General features: G+C 38.7%; 1 pseudogene; it reads right to left on the reverse strand.

The window, feature by feature from the left end:
• Nucleotides 1–577: 577 nt before the first annotated feature.
• On the reverse strand, nt 578–1,816 carry LOC147901848 (uncharacterized; annotated as a pseudogene).
• Between the last annotated feature and the right edge of the window lie 15,682 nt (nt 1,817–17,498).

A 17,498-nucleotide genomic window follows, 5' to 3' on the forward strand; every position in this document is an offset into this window, starting at 1 on the left:
TCGTAGCCTCTACTCCCATTGCAGCCTTGTGTATTGCTCCCATTTTCTAATGCGCCATCATTAAAAACTCCCCCGCACGTGCCGTATTTTTGCCTCCAGAGCCCTCGCCTTTACGTTGCCTCTTTTCCCCTCTGCACAGTGTTCCCCAAAAATATTTTTGGTTGAATAATGAGAAACCTGATATCTCAAAACTTATAAGTCTTTGAATCAAGCTAGCAATCACAAACCTGAGATATTATGATTCAGCCTTGTGAAAAGGGAAATTTGAGCACTTTAGCACATTTGAATTTTATCCTGTGTCATCATGGCCTTAGAAAACTTTCAACCATATTTCCAAAATTTTAACAAATCTTAAACTTATATTTTACAACTACTCTAAACGATTTTATAATCATATATTGAAAGTTTACAAGGGAACATTGCTAATACATTCATGAAAATATAATGGTACTACATTCATGAGAAGATGTGGATATATCTTCATGAAAAAGCAAGAAACAGCTTCAAGGAGTCATGATACATTATCATTTCACTCACTAAAAAAGCAAGAAACAGCTCAAGGAGTCATGATACATTATCATTCTAATTCACTGTATGCATGTCTGCACATTTTGGCTGCATTCTGCCATAATTGTATAGCCGGCACAAAATCAAACTCTGCTAGAGGTGGTCCTTCGATTGAAATCCGCATAAGTGAATCCAAGTTCTTGGTTTCCAATCTATTTCTTAGCTTGTTCTTGATGATGTTCTGAATACTGAAGCCCCTTTCATAAATAGCTGTGCTGCTGCACTGCAACAAGGCAATTTCTGCAACTCAAAGAAGCATAGGATACTTATCACGGAGCACTTCATTTCTACTAATAAAGCACCATGCATCTTTCAACACTTTTCCTCTCCAATCTGATGCTGCTTGTATCTTAAAAATATGATATTCCCTCTTCAATGCTCTACCATCAATCAAGCATCCTACATGTGTACCATCCACTAACATTGCATCATTTCCAAACTGTTGTGCCAACACTCCCAGCTCATCTCCTCCATAACTTTTAAGCTCTTGAGTTGAAGGAAACATGGAAGGTGCAAGGATTTTGAAGCTCTCCAACACATGATTTTCAGAAAACCTAGATCGCAAGTTTCTTTTCACTTCATTACAAAAAGCACTTTGAAACTCAAGAGCTTCAGCAAGATCACTACCAATAACACATCTATCAATTCTTACCCCATAGTACATGTCCCCTTTTAAAGCCCTACGCATGGAATATAACCATCCATCTTGGCCACCAAACTTAGGAGTAGAAGGAAATCCATAACCATCATGCCCTTGCATATTGATGTTGATGTCTTGAGGCCCCATAAAGTCCATATCTAGCATAGTGATGGTGGAAGCCACTAAACTAGGAATAGTTGTAACATCCACATAATACTTCTGAAAGGCATATAACAAGCTTGCAAGATGATCCATCACGTCACCCAAAAAATTCAACATGTACATGAACTTAAAGTTTGCAACCAATTTAAACACTCTTGTATTCTCCTCTTGTAAGCATACCAAAAGCGGCTCATACATTTCACAAATCTTGGAAATTACCTTAAATCTACTCAACCATCTCATCTTGTGTATCTTTTCCATCCTCAAGCTTGGACAATCAAGATGATTAGCCAACTCTGCCAATCTAGATGACCTTTTAGAGCTTTTCTTGAAAATTCCAGCAACTTCATTCAACACACAATCCACATGTTGTGCATCAGAATTTTGTTTAAAAGTGTCAGAAACACATAAGTGAGTTCGGTGTGCCACACAATGTATCGATGTCATGAAAGGACTCCTTCTCTTCAATAATGCAGCCAATCCATTTGTAGAACTAATCATTACAGATGCACCATTAGACCCAAAGCTGACCATTTTTCTCTCATCTATACCATATTCTCTAAAGAATTTTATAATTGCAGTTTCCAAGCCCCTAGCTGTCCTATCCTGTATTTCAAGCAAACCTAGGAAAGAAACCCGAGGCTCATGATCGTAGATGTAAGTGAAGGGGCCTTACTGCCTTGAAGAGAAGAGGAGCTACAAAAGATGGAGCGAAGAGGAGAGGAAGTTGAAATCTTACCTCAGAGCTAGGGATTGTGTTGTATGCAGAGGCTGAGACACGAGTTGGTACGCGGAGGAGGGAGAAGCCAATGAGCTGGTATGCAAAGGAGGGAAAAGCCAACGAAGAGAGAAGTGAGCACACTAATGAAAGAGGGCAAATCCTATTGTTAGAGGAGACTAAGCCAAATGTGGCAATGCCTTATGGGTTAGAAGGGAGATAAGGATATCTAGATCCTCCTCCACAAACCATAATTCATCCAACTAAAACCCATATATCTAAAGCTATATAAATTAAACATTTTTATATATGAAAAGGATGCACACTTTAAAAACTTCGATTTTATATTCTAGTGGACTAAAAAACAGGCATGTTTTATGAATGAAAAGCCATAAAATTTGGATTCTTAAACTTCCAAGTCAAATACCTATGAAACACTTACAAGGACAATTTCCACAAACCTGCAAATAGAAAAAAGTCAGGTGAAACCTAAAACTTTGCAGTTTCATTGTAAGGCTTTGCAAGTTTTTGGGGAACACTGCCTCTGCAACCCTGCTTGCCTGTGCTGTGGGCGCTCGTGTGTGGCCCGCTGTCCCTCTGCCGCGGTGCCTCGTATATGGTTCCCTTTCCTCTCCGTGCTCATTTGCTCTAAAGCCCTCTACTGATAGACTGCCTATCTACACACAGGCTTTGACTAATTGTCTCCACTGCGGCACCGTGGCTATCCACCCCATCTCACCCGTGTGCTCTTCTTCCCTCTAAGCCTTAGCACTATAGTGCTAGCCCTCTGCTCCTTGCTGTACCCGCCCACATGCTTTGGTGATTGGGTTGTGATAGCCGCACATACACGACCTACGTCTCGAGCCCTGTGCAGGAATATGCCATCGCCTCAAGCCCTCGATGGACTCAAAGGTCCCCTCCATGCATTAATTCTCACTCTCTCTCTTTCAAACACTTCTTTTTAACCCCCTTCCCTCTTTCCAGTTCACGGATCCTTGTTATTACTTTCCCCCTATTTCTAATTCCTTTCTAATTTACCCCCCCCCTCTTTTTTAGATTAATTTTCTAATATTATTATTATTATACCTCCTTAGCCCATTTAATCATTTTTTCTTATTTTTTAGCTTACCTTTATTTAGATTATTTCTTTTTTAACCTCTTCTAACCCTCCTTGTTTTAATTCCTTTCTCCTTAACCATACATTTAAACTTTTCTTCTTCATTTGTTCAAATTTCCCTCCACATCCTTTTACATTAGCCCCCCCCTTTTTTTTTCCCTTTTTTATTTTACATTAAGTACCCCCTCCTCCCCTATTTTTCTATTAAATTGTATTAAATTCCCCCCCCCCTCTTCTATAAAGGTTCTAAATTTCTCGCTTTAACCTCTAGACTAATCGTGTTACCCAAACAAATCTTGATGTTACTTTTAAGCTTAATAAGTGTATGGCCAAGTGTTGATTTTTATTATGACTCCGATAACAAGGGAGGGGTGTTTATGACGCCTATCTTCCCAACAAAAGTTAAAACTAGTTCTCACTATTTTATTTGTTGGATGGTGGCAGGTAGGCAGATTGCCATCTTCAATAAAAATGATACTACCAATGACTTGTCAAAGCTCAACTTCTCACATTTCCTTTTTTCATAAAACAATGTTTACCCTCTAGTGATGCTACTTCATTCATAGTGGATTTTCTATTTATTTTAAAGTTTATCAATAAAACATTTCTCATTCCTACTTTAAATTATCTTCTCTTCACTATGGAAAGGGGTGTTGTAATGTCTTCTACACACACACACACACACACACACATTGTGTATTCACATGTGCCCATGCACAACTAACTCCAATCACCTTTGATGTCACCTTGGACTTTGCTCTAGGAGAAAATAGGAATCTAACATTGTCTAGATATGGTGATGATGACCTTATCAAGATCAAGAGCATCGGAGGCATCTTTCATAAAGCCAAAGGTGCCATGGATGACCTGTGACAAGTGAAGGACTAGAATCTATCCACCATCTGCCATCTTTGAAATTGATCACTTTGACTGTGTGAATTATATCATCCTCTATTTGCATCTGTGTTGAAAGTTTGACGAGTCCCCAACCCTTTGCAACCTCATATAGTGTTTGACTCCATATAGTGCATATAACTTGTAAAGGAACACATTTGCATGAAAACACACCCGTCTAGTAAATGTGTTTGCCCTCTCCAGCATCTGCTCCTTAAAGCCAATCAAATTGAATGGTTCTTTTAATCTCTAGAGTCTGTCTTTGAGTGCCTCACAAATATTGAGTGATAGGGCATTTTCCTGAAGGCTCTCCATACTCCCACAATAAAAGCGGGCCTTGTTTCCCATCTGGCCCACTACATGTACCCTAAAAAGGTCTAGTGGACATCCTAATTCATCAACAAAAAGGTCATTCCACATGATGGGTTATCTATCCCTCTCTTCTTGAGTCTTAAAAGGAATGCAAGTGAGGGCTGATTTGATTTCATGCCTTAGCTCTGATAATCAATACCAAGAGGGAGAATGAAGGAAATTTGATGTGTGCATTCATGATGATGATCCATCTAGTTCTCGGACTCCAATCACCACCTCTTTAGGGAGTAGACACCTGAATCAAAAAATCCTTCCAAGGTTCACTACCTAGAAGGAACCCTCTAACAATTAGCTTGCCTAACAAGTCTTTGCACAAGATGTCAGGACCATTGATAGGCCACTCTCATGCAAGGGAAATGATGAGGGTGCTCCAAACCACTCTTAGCCTCATGTTGTGTGTGCCAACTGATCCAGAATAGAGGAAGGACTGTACTAACATTCTAAGTTGGTCAATGTAAGAATGTGAGAACAACCAGCATGAAGTGATGAACCAAACATAAGCTAATAATATGTGATTCACCACCACGATGCCTTTGGAGCCTAAGTCTAGGGTGGTGGAGCTCCAATAGAGTAGCTTGCTCTTTACATTCTCTAGGACTAGAGCAAATTGTTGGGTGGGGTGATGTCCATTACTACTTTCAAGACAACCTAGGTATCTAATAGTAGTACCCTCTATATCCATTTGAAGCCAAACTTAACTCCCCATCCTCTTGTGTTTGCATTACTGATACTAAATTCAATGGATTTTTGCTAGTTGATAAGTGCCATTGCATGCAATCCATGGCTTGAAGCAATGGATTTTCTAAGGGAGGCCCACAGAAATACAATTGTCATCTGCAAGTTTGGTATCTAAGAGTTCTTCATCATTTCGGATAGGAAGACAAAGACTAGTAATCTATTTCTACGAGTAGAGAAAGTGGCTCATGGCCTCACCCACCAAAAGATAAAGAAAGGAAGCAAGCAAGCTAGCAAACTGACCTAAGATCTAAAATTTGTATCCCTTGCCATTTTGATTGAGGACCTGGTGTATAGCAATCCAAACTATTACTTGTAGTTTGGGAATAAAAAACAATACTTAGTGCTAACATCCCCAACACTCATAGTTATTTGCTAGCTTTCTTGGTTTTTTTTACAATGGAAACTTAGAGCATAATAAAAAGTCTCATTCCGCACAACCAAAACATATATTATAAACATGCTAGTAAGGTAGGGTCTAGTAAGGCAGGGTCCCATGCCTGCCAATCAGTCTACTCCTCTGGTCATGGCTTCAAAACAAGTTGCTGAGAGACAGTTGTGTACTAAAGTGGCAGCTGCATTACTACTGACTCTACAATATGAGGCTAAAGTGATGGTGATTGTACCACTCCTCTATCATCTAGGACAGGTGGCTGAGTGTATTTTGAAGCTAGTGGTTGAAATGATGGTGGTTGTGCCACTCCTAGATTTGAGATATTGTGTGAGGTAGAGGCTTGTATTCTTCTAGGGGTATTACTAGAAGCTAAAGGCCACTCGTGTAGGGGGGAGCAGGTGACATAAAATTTTCTTTTGCAAATGGGTTTGCATTTGATTTGAAATGCTAATCCTTTGAATGCTTCCAGTGGGTATTCCCAATTCCAAATAATAATTCCAAAACGATATAGCTCATTGGACGTTTGTTTGTGAGAATAAAGTGTGAGTAGTGCTTGAACTATAGCAAGCAATGTAAATGTCTTGCCTGTTCTTGCATTTCCTGTTAAAAAAACATGGAGTCTCTTGTTGGCATCAATTCTTTTCTTCAACATTATATCGTCCAAAAGTAGTCATTGTTCATTGTTGAGCATTCTCAGTGTGCTGAAAAACTCATGATTTGGCACCAGTCTATATGTGAGCAATGATGTATTGTGGAATTGATTTTGTCTTTGTTGGTTGTTTAGTCCTATGGCTAGGCCCTACTTGTCAATGTTTGCGAGAGATGATGTATTTTGACTTGTTGTTGATGTTGCAGTTGTAGTGGAAGAAGACGAATGCGTCTTTGGAAGGATTTTGTTAAATTTATTCTTGTTTATGTCTATGATGATCTTGTATTAGTTGTACATGTCATGCCATGTTGTAGTACCTTCATTGAGAGTTGGCTCATTTGTGTGAAAGGGGAGGAATAGAGTGCAAAGCTCCCTGTAGTAGTTTTCTGGATATTTTCACTCACTGTAGTTGTTGTATCGGATTCTTTTTTCTTTTTTTGGTTGTTGTGCCTTTTATTGTGTAATCACTACCACTAAAAGAGGCCAAACAAATTGCATGTAGACTAGTGTCACGTTTTAAGTACTTTATTATAATGTCCTCAAAGAAGATATCAATACTTTCGAGGTTAAATCTTTCTAGTTGTGATTTTCTTTTTAGGAGAAGTGTTCGATTTTCAGCTGTGTTTGTATTGATGTATTGAAATTGCCTTGCTAACGTTGTAAGAGGCAAAGACAATGTCAAGTATGCCACTTGTTGTGAACTTATGTGTTGTGTATTCAATATAGCATTTCCCACTCTATGCAAGTGCTCATTGCCAGTGGCATTACAAGCAATGCTCTTGTTGTAAGCAGTTTTTATAGATTCTTTAGTTTCTTTGTCTATTTTTGTGATGTACGATGTACAATATGATGCAACTCCATGAGGATTGAGGATGAATTGAATGTCTATATTTGCAGACCACAACTTCGATAGCGAGCGGTTGTAGTTGTTGGTGAATATGTTAGAAGGAGATCTTTTGAGAAACAATCTTACTTGTAATATTGTTGCTCTCAAAGTATTGATGTACTCGTCTTCGCTTAGTTGAACCTCATTCAAGAAACTTGCGTGACCTACTGAAAGTGTGCATTCTTGGAGGAGAGTTGATTTTATACGCTTCATGTTTTTCTTAAGAGCACTTGTTCTAAACTCTTCCAAAAGAGGGGACAAAATGATTGTACGCACCATTGGCATTCTAGGGATCCAAACCTACCCCGGGGGATTCACAAGAGGAAACTTATGATATCACGTGAGTGTACAATAGGGGGGTTTTTTTTAATGAGGCATAAGCTTATACATTAGGGGTGGGGGGCCTTTTATTTTTTCCCAATATTGAATTTAAGTTAGGGGGGCCATGCCATATTTAAGAGGGGGGGACATAGTATAGGCTACCTTGGGTGACTAGTCCAAACAAGTTTGGTTTTGTGTATGGTTTTAAATCGTCATAGGGAAAGTAATCTAAATTTGCTTATTGTGTGATCTAAATGCTTGAGAAAGAATGTAGATTTGAGGAAAGGGGGGACATAATAGAATTTTGGTGGTATCTTATAAGCTTAAATAGGGGTGTTTTATCATCCTACATGGATCTTAAATAGGGGGTTTTCTTGAAGTTCATGCACGCAGGTGACGTCCCCCTTTCATGAAGAGTGAATCCCCCGGGAAACCTACATTTTTGTTTTTTTTTGTAACATGTCTTTCGATGTTTGTGAGTTTGGATTTCAGTTTGTTCAAGTCAAAACAATGATATGTCTGTAGAGATGAACTTGTCTACGAATGTTTCTATTTTAGAGTTCGTGGACGTTCTTGCTCAGTTCTTGCAATTGGAGCTCCTTCAATCCATATAAGGCCATGCTCGTGTTGACTCCCTCTATTCTAGAATTCCGTTACAAAGAAGAAATCATTGACTTTTCCTAGAATAATATCATCGTTCTTCAGAAGCGTCTTCAAAGATTGGAACTTGTGGACATAGTATTGAGCCGTTGTTATTGGATCAAATAAAATGAGCTCACGTGCAACAACTTTAGGATTACCATGTTGGTCCTTCGCTTCTTTTCCACTTAGCTTTTGGAGACATTCCATAAGTGGTTGCCATAATTTTTTAGCTGATGATAGCGTAACAAAGAAAATAGGTGGCCCAAGCTGCCGCCACAACATAACAAACACATTTTTCTTTATGTGGTACTTGTAATCAGCTGAAGTACGTAGATCAATAAAATCTCGATATCCTATGTTGGACTGCAATATTTTGTCTATATTTGTGTCTAATAGTGCATCCTTGACTTGCAAATGTCTCCCTCTTGTCTGAGCTTTGCACATGCGAACCCAGGCTAAAGATAAGACTTAGCGCACGAGGATTTTTATTGTTTTGAAAAAGAGATTTCCCACGCATAGTGCGAAGCGACGATCGACATTGAGAAGCTCCCAACGAGCAATTTCTTGGTATGGAGTGCGCTCTGGAAGGTTGTATTGTCTTGGCATACCAAATAATAGTTTTGGGAATGACAACTCCTGAGAAAATTTATCTTTGAAAATACTTAGAGGAGAAAAACCTTTTGAAGGTGCAACAACAATGCTTTGATCTTCAAAGTCTGCAACTTGTTGACTTGTGTAGATTCCATGGACCAAAGTATCAGCCATCAATTAATCATTATCTAAGTCATTTCTTTCCTCTGCTTCTTTGCTTTGTTGTTGCATCTCTTGTTCTTGAATGATGTTAACATGTACTTCCCATAATGGATTGAGTTTTACATTGAACAATTTGTATAGAGGATTTTGCAACATTTCATTCAATGCTACCATTGTTAAAGTTGGTCGGACAATGCCACTCATGTAGCTATGCTTGTATGCCAACTTTCATTTTATTGACACATCTATTATGTCTTGTTGGCTCAAAAATCTAGGAAGGACTTCTTGTGCTCTGTCGACATCAGCAAACACATTAACTACACTTCCATGTAGTCCATATTGACCATTGTATGTTAGTTCTCTAATTTGTGCCAAAGGTATGCGAATGGAAATTAGCCTTTCCTCAATGGCATTTAGCTTGCAAGTGTTTTGCAACAATGGTGACATTTTCATGTTTAATAAGGACATGAATGGTATTTTGTTTTCTTTCACTGACTTGCACCCCAAGGAACATAATAGTTTTTCATAGGAGTGATTTGTGCTAGCTTTAATGTTATTAAATTCAAGTGTAATTGCCATTGTTGGGGTGAGCTTGCTCATACCTTTGTGAAATTTCAATGATCCACAACAAACACATGGAAAAGATGGAGTGTCTAAAATCTTTTTGTCAAATTTTGTTTGCAATGAAGTATTATTTCTTTTTCTCTTCTTGCAAGGACTACTTTGTAGTGGCAACTCATATTGACTACTTTTTGAGACCAATGTTGGGTTAATGTAAGATTTTTCTTCTTGAATAGTAGTGAAGGCCGTTTTTCTTATCTTGTAAATTTTGTTGATTGTGCTTTTAAGTGTGTAATTTCTTTTTAAATGGAGGCTTTGATGAAGACCTATAGTTGTTTTTATTGTTGAGTTCGAGTGCTCTAACACAAGTTGCAATAACAATGTTTCATCTTCATTAGTCCATTTGCAATAGGCACAATTATTTTGTGTACGAGTTAACGGAGTTATGGACCAAGGAAGAGTGGTTTCATTTATCAACAAAGAGTGTGTATTTGCTTGTGTAACTTTACCTATTGAAGCTTTTGTTGTGATGTTTGAACCATTGTAGTGTAGTAATTTGAATGGTTGCAAGAACATTGCATTGAAGCGAGTTAGAATGTCTACAATTATAGCGCAAGATGAGGATGATTTTTCCATCAAGTTTTGAATGTTGCTTAAAGTTGAGGAAGAATTGTTTGATACACCACTTAATATGTGCCATGGAGTAGTGGTGCTTTGTGAGGTTGTTACAATGTTCTAAAAAATAACATCCAACAAATGTTGATATGTAGTTTGTGAAAAACTCTAAAAGACATAGGATGATGTTTTCATTCAAAGAGTTCTTATCCAAGAACTCAGGTATTTCCATTAAGTTTTATTGTTGAAGTACTTCATCTAGTCCCATGGCTTTTCAATTCTGTAAAAAGTAACACTATTAAAATGTTGATTTGAAGTGAATAACAATGCAAGAATAATTCTCAATGCCTTAACTTCATTTCAAGTTGAAAAAGTGGATAGCCGCAAGTGTGGATACAAATTATTCATTAGATTGAAATGCAATAATAAATCCAGAACTATTGATAGTGAAACTACCACTTGGTTTTGTTGACTTCAACTTGCTACAAGCCAACATGAGGTCAGCTTCATAAAACTCAATGAAAGGTACATTGAGTTGAAGGACAATATCCACATAAGGCCCTCTGAGCTAAACTAGAATCTGCTCTCCTCCATGCTGGTAAATATCTACAGTCAAGCAAGGAATCTGAACAATTGTTTGTGCATTCTTGCAAGTGTAGCACTAGGGCCATAAGGGATCTTTGCTCACATGCAATCCTCCACAAGACTCGCACTCATACTCAAGCAAATCAACGTTCACATTAGTAAAGTGGAGAAATCCAAATACCTACGCAAACATGGGACAATTGTAAATATTTTGTAGAACCCAAAGAATGAAGCAAACATAAATTTGGAGAGAAGATACCTTTGTTCAATAGCCCAAGTGGGCCACTTGGTTTGAAAAGGCTAACTTCAATTCATCTTTAGTAGGACCCTGAGGAACCTTGGCAAGTATGGTGAAATCAAACACACATATAGTGCCCTTAAGCTTTAGGAATGAGACATTTTTAAGCATGTACATGACAACTTCTTCCTCATTAAACTCTTGAATTAATTGAGTAAGAGTAGACTTGCGCTCATTCACAAATGATAGCTATCACAACAGAAGAACAAGTTAGGTGAAGATAAGATGTTTTGATTCTTGATTGTTGAAAAGAAATTGCAGATAATAGGCTTGACTTACTGCAACTCTGTCTTGATCATGGGGTCCATCGGCAACGATGATTTGATCCACCATTCCATCATCATTGCTAACCTTGATGATGGCAATGCCTATTGTTCCAACAACATTTGATACATTCCAATTGCAAAGATTGATCATCTCTAAAGCCCAAGGCACATATGTGCAGAGGGAATGATTTGGAAACAACTGCAAATTGCCTTCAAAAGGCGCTCCTCTAATTATGCATGCATCAACAAGCAAAGAGAGTTTAGATGTCCCTCCTTCACTTGCACCTCTAGGTACCACACTTTCCCCCTCAATTCTATAAAACTCTCCAACTTGCAAGAAGTTTACAAATTGGTGAATATAGGTGGAGGGAATGAGTAGGGTGATAGTATTGGAATAATGTTTGTCAGTTAAATGACCTTTCAAAAAGGTTGGATACTTGGAATTTGGTACCTTGTATGTTTTATACTTGCATAACAACTTCCCTTCAAAAACAAACCTATGTGCTGCACACTCTGATAATTGAGTTATGGCAAAACAAGTTGTTTGCTAGCTGCATTTGAAAATGAAATTATGAATGAGATGTTCAATTATTTCTATTGAAATGAATGCAATTATTTTATGAGACAATTTTGCAACCACAAATTATATTGAGAAACACATTGTTTGTTATACAAAATTGCAAAGAACATGTGTTGCAATAAATCTTCTCACAAAATAACTTGCGACATTTTCAAATGTAGATTGCAAGAGAAATTCCAACGTACCATACTTTTTTGCAAACCAAAATACAACACTTCATAGTTATCATACTATTAGAACAACCACAACCATGTTGCCTTGAAGCTAGTCAGAATCAATGTTAATGACATCACCGACACCGCTTGTTGGAAGTGGTGCACTAGGCATTGAGAGGTTCACATGTACACATTTACTTGATCGAACAACACGAGTGTTAATTTTACACCTAAAGTCAACATACTCCGGATGTGTTTGCACAAGCTTTTTCACTAATGGCAAGAGCAAACAAATATTTCAAAAGGTAACTCAATAAAAGAAAGAGAATGAACCAAAACATTTAATGCAATTATCTTGTGCATAAGCTTCTTCTGCCACAGCTTGGAAGGAGCCTCTCAAGGAACGTTTAGATGAAGCTTTCTTGATGGCTGAGCTTTTTAGCAAGTTTTCCTTGGGAGGCTTTGATAGGGAGGCAAGCAACAATGGAGTTGAAGCACGACTAGGTGGAGAAGTATTTTCCATATAAGAGCAAGCAAACTTAGCCGGAGAGGGACCTACAAAAAACAAAAGAACTGATAAGTGTAACTGGAGCAATCTGTAGACACAGATTAGATGGCAGCAAAGTACTCATACCTTAACCATAAAACCAAATGAAATTTCAGCATGGCAAGAACGAACTGTCCTTAAAGTGCATGATGATTCGAATTTCAACATGGCAAGCTCATATGCATTGTCGTAATCCTAAAGTGTAGGCGACTCTAATTTCATAAAACACAATGTATCGTTAATTGAATCGTTAGAATTTGGATGGAAAAACTCAGATCAAAAGGAGCTAAAAGCTTATACAACAAACTTACGCATAAACAAAAAATATCACGTAATGCATAGTAACAGACTGCACTGCACAGTTACACATTATGAGCAGCAACTTTGCAATGAATTTGGAACGAAGCAGGAAGGATCTATATAAGTCATCAGTTTCGTTAAAATTTGTAGTGATGCTCACAAAAGAAAACATCATGCCTGTCACAGTTTTCATACGTAATTGTCATTATAAATCCCATCACTATCGCTGAGATTGAGGAGGAAAATAATTTTAGTAAAGTGATTAGCGTCTACAACATTTAAGCACGGGTGGAAGACTAAGAGGAGGTCACTGCCATCTAAAACTTCCTTCTGTTTCAAGTATTGTCCTATCAACAAATCAAAAAAACAAAGTTCCGAATGTTTCAGAACATCATAGCAAGAACGAAAGTTGAAAACGATTGATATCGTAGTAATATGATTTGTTTGGATAGGCAAGTTTTCCCAGCGTCCAGAATCGATTACTAAAAACAGTAGACAAAAATCATACAATTCAAATCCCCAGCAGCATTGACAACTATGTCCTGTGGAAAAATACGATGGAACATCAGTTCAAGGAAATCCCTACAGACAAGCACTGCATAAATCAAAACTAATTTAAGACGAAGATAGAAATAAATGTGAAGACGGATGCCAGAGGAAGCATGACTTTACGATTTCCAAAAGCAAAACTTAAAGAAGAAAGGAAGCGAAGGAAAGGAAATATATTCAATGCAAGCCAATACACCTCTCTCAAAAGTGGCACTATCCGTATCCATGTAGTTGAAGGAACCATAATCACAGTAGAGGAAAGGCACGAGGTGCGACGGAGAAATTAGTGAGGAGGAGCACGAGATTCTTCTCCACACACTCACGAAAACAATGACCATGCACAGCTAAGTGCAAAACGATGAAAATGCACCGAATCCTTCTGCAAATTAATCGCTATCACCCTAGTAATGAATCCTTCATTACACTGATTATTCCATTTGTTGGAATGATCAGTGGTGGATGCAGTGCATCGAACCTGCCAGATATTCCATTGCAACAGAACCAGAGACTGTAAACCGGCAAAACACTTCTACTTGAGCCATGCAAATGCACCTCTCTGACGATATTCTCGCCTGAAGATGTGACACGCCTTTTCAACAGAACTTTTCACTCTTGCGGAGAAGATTATGAACCTCATCTTCCTTGGTAAGCAGCCAAAGGAGCACTTAATCGGGTCGAATTTCTAAGGCATGCAAATGCAGCTCTGGCCGGCACGATGGCTCTGGCCATGCAATGAAGGCCCAACTCCCATAGCCGCCATAGACTGGCAGACCGCCGCCAAACAAGTGGCATTGAGACGAATAACGTAATCGACCAATCAGGTAATTACACGTGAAAGAAATTCTACCTAATATCTACTTTCACAAAATTTAACGATTGCTAAGGCTCCCGCCCACGGCAGACCAAAAACATAATTCCAATTTCCAACATTTGCACAATTCCAATTTCTAAAGGTTGGACCCTTTGAGGAAGGGAGACATCGACGTGGGAACGATCAGGGTGACACGGTTCATAATTTGCACAATTCCAAAGGTCATCATTTGCACAATTTTGACACACACCTTCGTAGACATTCCTCAACACATCAACAAGTACTCTTGAATTCTTGTATAGAAAATGTTAATTGGTCCTCCCAATTGCTTCTTCAATCAGCAACAAGCATCAATGGGTCCATCTTACACAGACGAAGGCAGTGATCGATGTAGCCAGAATCACAATATTGGTGGCCTTAGCTAGAATCCATCATCTTATCACTTGCAAAGCCAGATTTCGTCATCTCCTCAATTACAACAATGATAGTGATAATCACCAAAATTTTGGATTTCATTAGTGCGGCTTCATGCGACAATGGGGTCCAGTGGTGGAGCCCTCTGGGACTCTATGAAGTACCATGGTAGATTCTTATCATGCAATCCCCAAAAAATGGAACAGTAGCTAGTGAGGGAGAGGTAGGCAATGGCAGGGGGCTCCACACAAAAATTTCGGAGAGTTTGGTGCTCCACATGAATATGACAAGAATAAAGAGATTAGGTATAGCCTTAGAGGGCTTTCCCATGAATCGCCCATTTGGAAAATATGCCACCATTCCTGGCGAAGTCTGGCATACGTGTCCATGATTCGATCTGGGTAGCTCTGCTGTGCTACCTTCTTGTGCAGACTTGGGTCCATTTCCTGTGATGAGATGCAAAGGAATCCGATTGGCTCTAGATGGCCAAGCCCTTGAATGACACAGTGGTGGAGAGGGAAATTTTATGTCTTTTAGAATGCTACCTTTGAGCATCGTAATTATTGGGACTATGGGTGGGAATGAGTCAAGTGCAAGCATAAGGCAGTGAAAATGCTACGTTATGCAAAAAAGGAATGTCCTATTAGGCACCTAGGACACCAAGTGTTACTACTGCTAGGACACAAGACTAACACCTTCTTGCTCAACTATTGGCTATCCTGTGGTAGCTTGTAGACTTGCTACTGGCCACATGGCTACTATTAATAGAAAATGAGAGAGGGAGAGAGAGGAGTGCACACAATATAGTAAATGTACACTAACTATATTCCAAGGAAAATAGGAATATATACATGGACCCATTAGGGTTAGGGCTAGGATTGTCCCATAACCCTTATGGTGCAATTTACACACCATTCTCAACACCCCCTCTTAAATTGCATTGGATAAGAAGAGGTTGCTTTACAAAACACAAATTTTGGATTTTTTGAATGTTGCATAATTGCAATGGAAATAAAGATCAGATAAGATGCACAAGAGTGCAAAAAGAGCACAGTGGAAAAAGTATGTACAAAGGTGTACAACTTAACCTTCTCTTCCCCCTCTTAAGTTGCAATTGGTGAAGACCAAGATGATGTCAAAAGCGAGCAAATTTATCAAGGGAAAGTGGCTTTGTGAAGATATTTGCGACTTGTTCTTGTGTTGGACAATGTATCAAGTCAATTTCTTCACTAAGAACTTTGTCACGAATGAAGTGATAATGCACTTCAATGTGTTGTTTTGTTCTGGCATGAAACACTGGGTTCTTTGCGAGTTGAATGCTGCTAATATTATTTGAATAGAGTAGAGTAGGGTCTCCAAAAAGTTCTCAATCTCTAAAAGAAGCCTTCTGAAACCAAATTGCTTCACATGTTGCATTGGTGGATCCTCTATACTCTACTTCGGTGGAAGACAAAGACACTGTTGGTTGCTTCTTGCTTTGCCATGACAAAGCTGTGGAGCCAAGAATAAAGCAGTATCCATTGGTGGATCTTCTATCATTTACACTTCCTACCCAATCAGCATCTGTCTAACCATGGAAAATTTGTAAGTCGGATGACTTGGCATAATATAGTCCATGATCCCATGTACCATGAAGGTATCTGAGTACTCTCTTTGCTGCAAGGAGGTGAGTCTTCTTGGGATTCTGCATGAATTGGTGAGCACACGAGCTGCGAGCGAGCTGCATATGATATGTGTGGCCTAGTGATCAATATTCAAATAGATCAAGCTACTAATGAGCTATCTATACTGTAGAGGATCTGAAGATGGAGAAGTGTCAAGTGGTGACAACTTGATATTGTATTCCATAGGAGTAGGGAGTGTCTTACAGTCATGTAGGTGAAACTACTTAAGTACCTTTTGATTGTACTTTCCCTGAGAGAGTGTGATCCTTATGCCATATCTTCATATTTCTATTCCAAGAAAATCATGGAGCTCTCCCATATCCTTCATGTCAAACTCTGAGGTGAGCCGACTTTTTGTTTTCGAGATGAGATGTCCAATAGAGCTAGTGATGATCAAGTCATCAACATAAAGCACTATAAGAAGGATGAATTCTATAGTCTTTTTTATGTAAAGAGATGGATCTAAATTTGATGGTGGCTGAAAACCAGATGTTAAAAAGTGATGATGAATCCTTGCATTCCATGCACGAGGAGCCTGTTTCAAACCATAAAGTGATTTCTGCAACTTGCAAACCTTTTGTTCCGGGAACAACATATCCTAGAGGCTATAGAAAACCATTGAGGAAGGAATTCTTCATATCCATTTGGTGGATGGGCCAATCAACGTGAGCTGCAAGAGCTATGGTTGTCCTGATGGTAGTCACCTTTACAACTGGTGCAAAGGTCTCCTCATAATATGTACCATACTCTTGTCCATATCCCTTGCAAATCCCTTGGCTACCAACTTGGCCTCATATCTTTCAACCTCACCATCTGAGTTGAGTTTGACTTTGTAAACCCATTTGCATCCTATGGGCTTCTTCTCTATAGGAAGATCTATCAAGGTCCAAGTTTGGTTTTTGAGAAGAGAATTGTACTCTTCATCCATTGCATGTTTCCACTCAAGGACTTGCATTGCATCTTTGAAGGAGGTTGGCTCATTAATCTTCATCACTTTGGCCATGAATGCATAGTTTCTCTTGTCGTCCATCTTAGAGAGTATAGATGCTCTAGATTGGGAGTTGGAAGTTCCATGGAAGAATATGAATCTCAAACTTTCACCACTCTCCCCTATATCTTGATAACCAAAACCAAATCATGATGGCTTGATGAGGTATGTGGATCATCAAGTGAATGCACTAGATTTATAGCTCCATCTTCAAGGAGGAATTTAAAAAATATCATGAAAAAAAAAAGGATTGGGTGTTGGCCCAATTTAGGGAGGACTACTCAATGCCATTGAAATAGGATTTTGACTCCTACT

The sequence above is a fragment of the Dipteris shenzhenensis genome, chromosome 5 (assembly GCF_047967505.1).
Source record: "Dipteris shenzhenensis isolate YYH24624 ecotype China chromosome 5, Dip_SZ_1.0, whole genome shotgun sequence".
NCBI classification, from domain to species: Eukaryota; Viridiplantae; Streptophyta; class Polypodiopsida; order Gleicheniales; family Dipteridaceae; genus Dipteris; species Dipteris shenzhenensis.